We start from the raw sequence: 11381 nt of genomic DNA, 5'->3' as shown, positions 1-11381 counted from the left end.
TTAGAATCACATTAAACATCAATCACTGTTAACATTTAGAAACCGAAAGCCATTTTTTATTTCTGCATACCTGCTGATATTTTTTTAGTGCTTTTAGAGGGCTCTGATGTGGCAGCAATCACAATTGCCTGTTTTCCATTAGTACCTACCCCGGTTTTTCCAGTGGGTAATAGTACCATGTAGTTTTTCAGTAACTACTGCACCAAGGTTCCAAGTGATCCAAAGTGATCAGAAAATTTGACATAGACAGACTGAATGCCAACAGGTGGCTGGTCAATGGTGTCACTCGATAAGTTATGAGTGCGCCTCCTTCATGAAAATCCAAGCCATCATTTTTGAAACTCTGAAATGTTTGAAATGGCTACCAAAATTAACAGCATGATCCCTGAATTGAACACTAAAGTATAGACTGAGCAGCAGGCATTGTGTCACCTTGACATCCATGCTTGCTGTGGCATTTATATCACTGGATGCTCGGCTGCATTGCTATAGTGACCCCAGGCACAGTAGGTGATACTCAATTTGAATGGAAAACTAGATGCCCTAAGTCACGTTAAGCCAATTTGAGTACGTACAAATGTAAAAATGGCTTACGGTATGCAATTTATCAGTTCCAAAAAGTACAATTGTAGAAATACCTTGCACCTCCAGGGCCAATCCGAGTCACCATAATTATAGTCTATTTCTTCGCCTGGACTTATGTCTCTGCTTGCATATAAGCATAGATGGGGCTTTCCATTGATATTTAATATTTTCATCTTAGCACTTGGACTGATGTGGTTGTCGTTGACAAGTCTGCCTAATGACCCATCTTCTTGAGATGCATCCACACTGTGGGGTTAGGTAAAAAAGTATTAGCTTAACTAGTTTTTGTTAAGAAGCTTTTTTTTCATAAATCAAAAGCAAAGTGTAATTTAATCTTAATCAAACTACACTGATATAATACGCACCACCAGAGTTTTCCATCAAACTTGAATTCAAACATGAACACCTTCAGGCTGTCATGATAAACTCTGTGTCTCCGCTCACATTCGTCTTTTGTTATGAGTTTACCTCTGTATTCCAAAAGGAAGTCTCCTTTTTGGAATGGAACAGTCGTGAAAATGCCCCGACCTGAATTGCAGAGGCATACCAAGTGAGTGACAAAAGACAAAGTGACAAACTCCAAATCTAATCCAAACTAAAGACCAACTTACCTTTGAAGGCATTTATGTAGTGGATATCAAGTCCCAGTTTGTCCCTTCCAGCAGAAACATGACAGACTGCATCCTCCCGTGGAGGAATTCTTCAAAAACTAGCTAACAGTCCATAAAGCATATATTAAAGCAGTTTAATATAAGCCTGTGCACCTATAATTTCATATAGTATTAAAGTCATGGTGCATTTTACATTAAAAAAGGCTTACCTTTGTGCTTTTAATCAGTCTTCGTATTGCCGTCGACATGTACTTGTTAAAGGGCACGCGCGCGAAATCATTTCCGGTAGGTACCGCCTATATATATAGCCTACCAATCACAATGACTTCCGGCCGTGTGTATTGAAAATGTGTATTAAATTGTAGTACTTAGACACATCCAGTCTAACTCGAAACGTCGCTGTGCAATACACTGGAATACACAAAAATCAGGTGAGTGGTATAGGTGGACTTTTAAGAAAATCAGAAAATCTTTTAATTATAGTTTAATAAATGAATTTACACTACAGTTTAAGCAAATACAGGTCAAAAGATAAATAATGACCTCAAAAGAAGTAGAAAAAATTATTATTTAGACACTTAAAAATGCATTTACAATTCATGTTTTAGGGGGACACATGAATACACACCAAAAAGTCGAAATGTCCCTGTAGCCCAGGTACAGTGTCAGGTCAACTGTCCATCCATACCACATAGACGCACGCACGCACACACACACACACACACACACACACACACACACACACACACACACTGTCACAGTAACACACAGAATGCAGATTTCGATCCTCACAAAGATAGCTAGACAGGAACACAGACGCTCCATTTCAGTCTGAACTGTCAGACACATAAACAAACCCATGAAACAGCTGTTAAACAACACTTTACTGTTGTTACGGGTTCAGATATTGAGGATGGGTACAAAAACAACCATGGTCCAGAAGAGTCGGTCAAACAATGATTTTTAATGAACACACGTGTGGGGAGATGAACACTGCACACAGTCGGCACCGATCTGCGCCCAATAATACACAAGCAGTTGTTTTTATAACATCAGGGTTAGACGCCCCCTCATGCATGAAGCAGATACAATACACGCATAAGTTTCAAAACCACACATGTTCTGTTGACGACTTCTGACACATTTAGAAAGGACATCTTCTCCGTCTCGAGGCCAGGTGCTTCCGGTTAATCTTCTAGCCCTCACTTATCTCCTGGAACAAACTGTCCCTCATGCAGACACAATTTTGCAGTTACAAGGTTTTGCAAACTATTATTTGAACTCTTACATAAACATGAGTCTAACGACTGTGTGTGTGTGTGTCGACCTCAAAATGCACTCTGTCTGCGAGGGCAGAGGCCACTCTCATGTGTGCAATAACCTAACTGAAACTATATATGTAATATGTTGAATAAATGTTCTAATCAAATGCCACTACCCAAAGCTTAAAAAAAAAGATATAAACAAAATAAAAGATAATAATGAATAACGTGGTATATGTGTTTTGTAAGCGTGTAGGCAATCTTTCCATAGCTCAAAGTCACGTACACAATAGATTGTCTGGACATAGAATGTGTATTCACTGGTCTCTGTGCTGCTGACTGCTTTGCTGCAGCTCTGATGTCATCATCACTCCCTCCTCCACCCTCAGCAGTCCCAGCATGCTGCTATGGTGCACACAGGACCCCACCCTCACTCTCCATCTGAGCCATAGACCACACCCTCCACCTCAATATACACCACAGTTTTCTCTGCTATGGAAATGAGATCAGGAGGAAATCATTATTATTATTATTTAATAAATGCTTACATTAATGTGGGCTTATTTGTTTTCATATTAGAAATATTAGTTGAGTGTTTTTAGTATAAAATGGTGAAAGTCCCTCTTTTTGCTCCTCCCCTCACCTGTGGATGGACGGTGCTGTTACCGTGGTGACAGCTTGGATGTGTTTCAGTCCTGCCTGGTTATCACTGCAGGAATCTTTACTTTCACATTTATTACAGGTAATAACTCTGATTTTTCTGAGTATTATGAACTAAATGTATCCTGATACACACAGAGATGGATGAGCAGAGGTCACATGATGAAAGAAAAAACATTGAGTCTTTGATTTATTTAGATATTTATTGATGAATGCAAACAAACCCTGACACTGAACCATCGTCGAGCTTTCACAGAACAAACCTGATCACATGACCTGCTGACCCAAACAGTGAAAAGCTCCATGGCAACAACAACAAACAGCCTCACATATGTTAACAGAGGCTGTTAGAAGCACAGAGTCTTTACAGTCTTTCTCCTGTTTGTACACAGATCTCTGCACATCTTCATCACAGTTACTCACAGACGTGCAGAGTGTGTGGATATCAAAGCTAAGTTTCCACCATGTTTGTAGTCTGTACTGGGACTCATGGAGCATCTCTCTATGAGCACTCAGTGCTTTAAACAGTGAGCCCCAGTTTAACCAGCAGCCTTCACAACACACATCACACCGGCATGGAAACTTCAAACCCTCAGTTGCTTGACTGATGACTTTGTAAATGTTATAGACTCTTTAATCTCATTTGGTCAGCTAAGATAAGATAAGATAAAATAAGATAAGATGACCTTTATTAGTCCCACAGGTGGGAAATTTGTTAAAGGCCCAACACTGTCACTGTCACAGACCTCATATTTTATTTTGTGCTATTAGCTCAGCTCTAAATCCTACTACTGCTGCTCCTCTTGTAGCATCACTGAGTCTCAGGACAAAGTCAGACTGTGACACAAAGCAAACACGTTGTTCTTCCAAAGGACGGCCGAATAATAATAATAATGATAATGATAATGATAATAATAATAATAATAATAATAATAATAATAATAATAATAATATGTTTTAGAAACACCAAACAAACTCACACTCTGGATCCTAATCCAGCAGAAACATTGTAGAAGTGCCTGAACTCTAAGGAGCTTGGAAAGAAAAGCGTCTGGACTTCTTTCGGTTGCTTGAAGATGTTTCACCTCACATCCGAGAAGCTTCTTCAGTTCTAAGGTCAAATGGTGGAGAGTCCCAGATTTAAACCCAGTGGGAGTTTCCCCCCAAAGAGGGACAAAAGGACCCCCTAATGATCCTTAGACTAGAATGACCTGGATGGCTGAGAACCTTCACAGACAAGTGCCTGAACTGAAAATCCACCAAGACCCAGAGCTGAAGCTGCTCTGTGTGAAGGACTGAGCTCAGATTCACTCAGCGATGTAGGATTGATCAGCAGCTACACAAATGTTTATAGTTGCTGCAGATTCTGTAGGAAAAGTTTCACATTTGTAGATGAAGAACACTTTCTGCCTTCTGGAGATCAGCTCATCTTCTGCTCACTGAACTGTTGACACAAACAGACATTTGAAGCTTCAAGCATCCATCTGTCCACACAGGCTGATGTTTTACTGTTGTGTGTGTGGGAACATCTGTCTGCAGCATCTTCTTACTCTGCGCACACACAACTACACTGACTGTGAGCCAATGAATATGTAGGCTATCACCATGACAACATGTTGTTTGAGGTCAGTACCAAAGTGGGATCTGTGAGCGTTTAGACTCCAGAAACATCTCCTGCTGTTGTTGTACATTCACTGCAGCTGACAAACCTTTACAGGACAGAAGCTGCTAGAAAGAGTGAAGAGCAGGAACAGCACACAGCTCACAGTCCAACACTAACGCACACACTCACGACAATTATTCATATATGTAGATCAGGTGGTTAAAGGATCATTGTGCACCATTGTGTCTGTCATGAGCCACCGTACCTGTGTTGTGTAGTTCAGTATACGCCGTTGTGCTTGGATGGATTAACTCTTCAGTGAAACAACATCTGGAGTGTTCACTGACTCATATCACACCACGAGGCTCCTACAATATAGTTGAGTGATTTTTATTTTTTCACGTTAATGAAATCTCAAACTTTGTTCTAACCTTCTGCAACATCATCCATCACCACTGAGAGAGAGTCAACTTTAATCACAAACATCAGACAAAGTCCTAATGTGATGCATACAGTGTCTTTTAATGAATGTTTACGGAAAATCCTGCAGTCAAATCTAGTCAGCCATTTCCACATTTGCAATCCTCAGTTCAGCTCGGTACACATTTCAATGTTACATTCAAAACCAACCTAATTAATTAGGCGGCCTATTGCATGGTCTAAGAATGTGTCTTTGTTGTACACCTATTCACAGTAATTCTCTATGAAGGTTTTGTTCAATTTACAGTATAATACTGGCAGCTTTGGAGTGCCAAAACTTCTCTGTATGAAATATGGTGACCGTAACAAACCAGGTTACGGCCTTTTACTTAAAAAATACCACCTGTATCATAAACCTCTTTATAATAAACAATTTTAAAAACAAAACTATACAGCAAACCTAATTATGATCAGAGATAGTCCTTTATAGTGAAATAGAAAAGGGTTAGGGTGGTTTTACTGCAAAAATCAACTTTCCTTGAATTTAAATTTTATTTGTCACACACACAACCATACACAGTACGACATGTGGTGAAATTCTTATTGCTGTGCAATGCCCGACCATTAAATTACAGTAAGGACATTTACAAAATTTACCATTTCTCCAAGTACAGTTTCCAGGAAGTATTGGTTTCTTCACGACAGTTTAATGAGAGGAGGGGAAAGTGAGATGGCTATAACGGGCCCATGCAGCCATTCAAATCTCTTATAGGTACGACTGTTTTGCCAGACAGATAGTGTTCGTCATTAAGCTCTTCTTCTGTTCAGCAACACTGCTTTCAGGAAACAGATAAGGATGGCTACGATGTGAACATAACAAAAGCACACAGTGACACACATTCCACAAGTTGAAGGGTGTGTTAGATTTGGCAGGTGTAGCTTTGTTAGCCTCAAGATAAATCAGTCTCTGTTTCTTGGAATCAGGTGTAACCCATCCACCTGCTGGCCTGAACCACCTTTGGCGTTTACTTTACCCACCTCCTAATAGTTTTCTTCCTGGTTCCTTGAAATGTGTCTCCTTCCTGAAATGCAAGCTCAGCAGGGTTGCTTGTTCATAGATTCTCCCTCTGTACTAGGGTGCGGTTCATTTACTGGCAGGATTTGTTGCTTGTCCCAGTTAGATGTTATATTTTTAATAACCAATTCATTAACGGTGTGAACTGTATATTCAGTTAAAATGCTTGTTGTAAATTACAGTGCATAGACCATATTTATTGTATTCCTGTTTCTCCTTAAAGTTGACTCCATATCTGTTTTAAAGTGTGTTACACTTTTGGCTTTTCGTGTTTGGAAACTGAGCAATGGATTAGTGCAAGTCTGACTTCAGTATGTCCACCATCAGCTACTGTAAGAGCACACATTCATTCAGCTACAGAGTAGTTCTCTTCAACAACCAAAAATATGTTTGTTAATTTAGATGGGTTTGCTCAGGTAGATGTCCAGAGATATCAGTGCTTCGTTGTTTTTTATGATGGTCACAGGATCTTACTGGGAAAAGCAGAGGCGGTGGTGTGTGTTTCATGATCAACAACAGCTGGTGTGATTATGCGAACGTGCACCCGGTCAAATCCTTCTGCTCACCGGACCTGGAGTACCTGATGGTTAAGTGCCGGCCATTCTGGCTACCGAGGGAATTCACAGCAATGATTATTACGGCGGTTTACATTCCCCCACAAGCCGACACTGACCGAGCACTCAGGGAACTGTACAGCGCGATCAGCAGTGAGGAAACCGCACACCCAGAGGCGGCGTTTATCACGACCGGGGACTTTAACAAAGGAAACCTGAAGAAAGTTTCACCAAAACTCCACCAACACATCCATTTCAACACTCGTGGAAACCGGCTTCTTGACCACTGCTACACCTCTTTCCGGAATGCGTACAAAGCCCTCCCCCGCGCCCCATTCGGCCAATCAGATCACCGCTCCATCCTGCTTCTACCCGCCTACAGGCAGAAGCTGAAACAGGAAGCTCCAACCCTGAGCGCGGTGCACCGGTGGTCGGACCAATCAGAGTCTACGCTGCGGGACTCTTTTGATCACGCGGACTGGGAAATGTTTCACGTGGCTGCTAAAGACATTGATGAGTACACAGACTCAGTCTGCGGATTTATCAGAAAATGCGTGGAAGATGTCGTCCCATCCAGAACAGTTAAATCCTTCCCAAATCAAAAACCCTGGATTAACAGAGATGTTCGCACAGCACTGGCGGCACGGAGCACCGCTTTTGCCTCCGCGAACACATCGGACTACAAACACGCACATTACCAACTCCGGAAGACGATCAAAGCAGCCAAACGTGAGTACAGGGACAAGGTGGAGCAACATTTTGACAACCCTCGGAGTATGTGGCAGGGACTAAACACAATCACAGACTTTAGAGGGAAAACCAGCACACCGCAGACCACGGCCTCTCTGTGTGAGGATCTAAACGTATTCTACGCTAGATTCGACACAGCGAACACCACGAGACCGGACAGTGTGCGCACCGCGGATGACGTCAGTGCGCACACTGTGTCTGAGGAGGATGTGCGGAAGTGCTTCAGGATGGTGAACGCACGCAAAGCTACTGGTCCGGATGGGATTCCCGGCCGCGTCCTCAAGTCATGCGCGGCTCAGCTGGTTGGAGTGTTTACACACATCTTCAACCTTTCCCTCTCTCTGTCTGTAGTCCCAGCCTGCTTCAAAATGGCCACCATCGTCCCTGTACCCAAATCCTCCACCATCTCCTCACTGAACGACTGGCGACCTGTAGCCCTGACCCCCATCGTGAGCAAATGCTTCGAGAAGCTGGTCAGGGACTTCATCTGCTCTGCACTACCCGACTCACTGGACCCTCTACAGTTCGCATACCGCCACAACAGGTCCACTGATGATGCCATAGCCTTGACACTCCATGCTGCCCTCTCGCACCTGGAGAAGAGAGACACGTATGTGAGAATGCTGTTTGTAGATTACAGCTCAGCGTTCAACACCATCGTTCCCTCGAAGCTGGACAGGAAACTACAGGATCTAGGACTGAGCAGCTCCCTCGGCAGCTGGATCCTTAACTTCCTGTCTGACAGACGCCAAGTGGTCAGGCTGGGCAGCACCACCTCATCCCCCATCACACTGAACACTGGTGCTCCACAGGGGTGTGTACTGAGCCCTCTCCTGTACTCACTCTACACCTACGACTGCACGGCCACTAGAAACTCCAACATCATTGTGAAGTTTGCGGATGACACTACAGTGGTGGGTCTTATCACCAACGGTGATGAGACGGCCTACAGGGAGGAGGTCAGCGCCCTGACCCACTGGTGTCGAGACAACCATCTCACCCTCAACGTCGCAAACACAAAGGAGTTGATAGTGGACTTCCGGAGGTGCAGAGAAGTACACGCCCCCATCACCATCAACAGCGCCGCTGTGGAGAGAGTGAGCAGCTTCCGCTTCCTTGGTGTACATCTGACCGAGGATCTCACGTTGTCAGTACACATAAACAGAACAGTGAAGAAGGCGCAGCAGCGCCTCTTCTTTCTCAGGACACTGAAAAGATTCGGCATGAGCCCCCGCATCCTCAGGACCTTCTATTGCTGTGCCATTGAGAGCATCCTCACTGTATGCATTACCACCTGGTACGGCAACAGCACCGCTTACAACCGCAAAGCTCTCCAGAGAGTAGTGCGGTGTGCTGAACGGATAATTGGAGGTGAGCTTCCCTCCCTCCAAGACATCTACAGGAAGCGGTGCCTGAGGAAAGCGGGGAGGATCATCAAGGACTCCAGTCACCCTAGCCATAAACTCTTCAGACTACTTCCATCAGGAAGGAGGTTCTGCAGCATCCGGTCCCGTACCAGCAGACTGAGAGACAGCTTTTTCCACCAGGCCATCAGACTGCTGAACACTTCATAGACACCTCACCCTCACTACTGGAACTTCAACATTATGCACTCCATACTGTACATTAATGCCACTGTTTTGCACATGTCAACTACCAACCTCTGTATATTTTATATATCTTATTTTATTGTTTACTCTATTTCATTTGTAAAATATGTATACACACACACGTAGAAAAACATATTTAGTATACACATCCAGTAATGCATATAATCTTATATATTGTACATATATTTATTACTTTCAGATTTAGCCATTCTTATATTTTGCTTGTTTTACGTTATTGTATTTTTGCACAACTCTGTTGCTTGTGAAGCTCGCACACAAGAATTTCACTCGCATGTACTGTACCAGTGTACCTGCACATGTGACGTGACAATAAAAGTGATTTGATTTGATTTGATTTGATTTGATTTGATTTTGTGCATGTGTACAATCAGCTGCTTGGTCTTGCTGACATTTAGAAGGAAGGTTGTTCTCCTGGCACCAGTCCTCCAGGTTCCTTATCTGCTCCACATAGGCTGTAAGATTTGCTCCCAGAACTTCACCACCATCAGCACAAACTCCCCATACCAATTGCCAATTGAGGTTTCTTCCCTGTTAAAAAATGAGTTTTTCCTTCCCACTGTCACCAAAGTGCTCGCTCATAGGGGGTCATATGATTGTTGGGTTTTTTCGGTTTACGTATAATTGTGTCACGGTCCGCCAGGCAGACCGTGGGGATGTGGGGAAAGGAGGACCCAAAACGCAGACGCTGCGATGCAAACAGTGCACTTTATTTACAGTGAAGGCTGTAAACACAATAACTCCCCGTCACTCCCTTGACTCCCGTGTGTGTGCTCCCCTCCGACGTCTGTGCTCGTGCTCCCCGCTGTCGTGTTTCCGCACACCCCGTGCGTGCTGCCTTTCCGGTCCACTTTTCCTCCTGCAGGAAAACCACAGAAACAGCCGTCAACACTGACCCCCGCGGCACACACGAACTGACTTAAACTCACACACACTAACTTGGGATGACAATGCAATGATCCCACGCCGGTGGGAGCTCCAACACTCTCCTAAGTAGCTCCCCCGACGAGCCCTGATCACCAACAGGTGTGTGGCAGGAACTTCAGGTGTGGCCAGTCCGCCTGCAGGGCCACACCCATCAGGCCTGCATGTGGCTGTTCTCCATCCTCCAGCCACACATGTATACACCCACACCCTGCCTCTACAAATAATGAGTGGAACACCGAACAACACAGCATAGTGCAGAAAAACACACATCCCCAAATAACAACAACAATACCAATAATAATAATAATAACAATAATAATAATAATAATAATAATAATCCATCCTGCTCACGGACCCCCGAGTCCTCCAGAGCAGGGTCCGTGACAGTACCCCCCCTCTAAGGGTCGGCTCCCGACGACCCTAAAACAAAAAAGCAAAAAACAGAAAAACCAACCCAGGGCGGGCGGCGGGGGTCCAGGACGGAGGGCCCCAAAACCCCTCCGATCACACCACTACCCAACAAAAAACGAAAAAACTCCGTTCATTAGTCCAACCCCCGCCCTAATGGCAGTAAACACAGTTCTGGCGGCCGACCCGGTGGACAGCAAAGCAGGTGAGACCTGCTATGGGTAGGCAGAGGCCGAAAACAGTTCAGGAGGCCTACCTCTAGTCCATTGGTGGAAACGCTGGATCTCTGGCGGACGGCCATGGGTCCAGTAGCAGTGACGAAACAGTTCTGGGGGCCTGCCACTGATCCAGTGGTGGCGGTGCTGCATCTCTGGTGGCCTGCCAAGCGTCCAGTGGTGGCGGCGCTGCAGCTCCGGTGGACGGCCACGGACCCGGTGGTGGCGGCGTTGCAGCTCCGGCGGGCGGCAGAGTCGAAAGGCCCAAGATCCCCGACGTGCCCAACGTGGACGGCGTGGAGGGCGCGCTGAACGTGGACGGCGTGGAGGGTGCGCTGAACGTGGACGGCGTGGAGGGCGCGCTGAACGTGGACGGCGTGGAGGGCGCGCTGAACGTGGACGGCGTGGAGGGCGCGCTGAACGTGGAGATGCCTCCTGCACCCTGACCCCTTGCTTAGGCAGATCAGGTCCCTCCGACACGCTGACCTCCGGCTCTGGCTGAGCGGGTCCCTCCGTCACGCCGACCTCTGATGGCGGTGCGTGCTCCTCCGGCCCGCCGAGCTCCTCTCTCGATGATGGGCGCTCCTCGTGCTCGCCGAGCTCCTCATCAGGCGTCGCAGGCCTCTCCCGCTCGCCGAGCTCCTCCGGCAGCGGCGCCGGCCTCTCCCGCTCGCCGAGCTCCT

General features: G+C 45.5%; 1 long non-coding RNA gene across 1 annotated transcript; it reads right to left on the bottom strand.

Annotated features, from left to right (window-relative positions):
• Nucleotides 1–723: 723 nt before the first annotated feature.
• LOC134634625 (uncharacterized) lies at nt 724–1255 on the bottom strand. The gene is made up of 3 exons (XR_010094856.1): nt 1197–1255; nt 951–1113; nt 724–831 (listed from the first exon to the last, which is right to left on the bottom strand). It is a non-coding gene; the product is annotated as an uncharacterized LOC134634625 (long non-coding RNA).
• Nucleotides 1256–11381: the final 10126 nt, after the last annotated feature.

Source organism: Pelmatolapia mariae, linkage group LG9 (assembly GCF_036321145.2).
Source record: "Pelmatolapia mariae isolate MD_Pm_ZW linkage group LG9, Pm_UMD_F_2, whole genome shotgun sequence".
Taxonomy (NCBI): Eukaryota; Metazoa; Chordata; class Actinopteri; order Cichliformes; family Cichlidae; genus Pelmatolapia; species Pelmatolapia mariae.
This window is presented reverse-complemented; position numbering and strand designations above follow the sequence as displayed.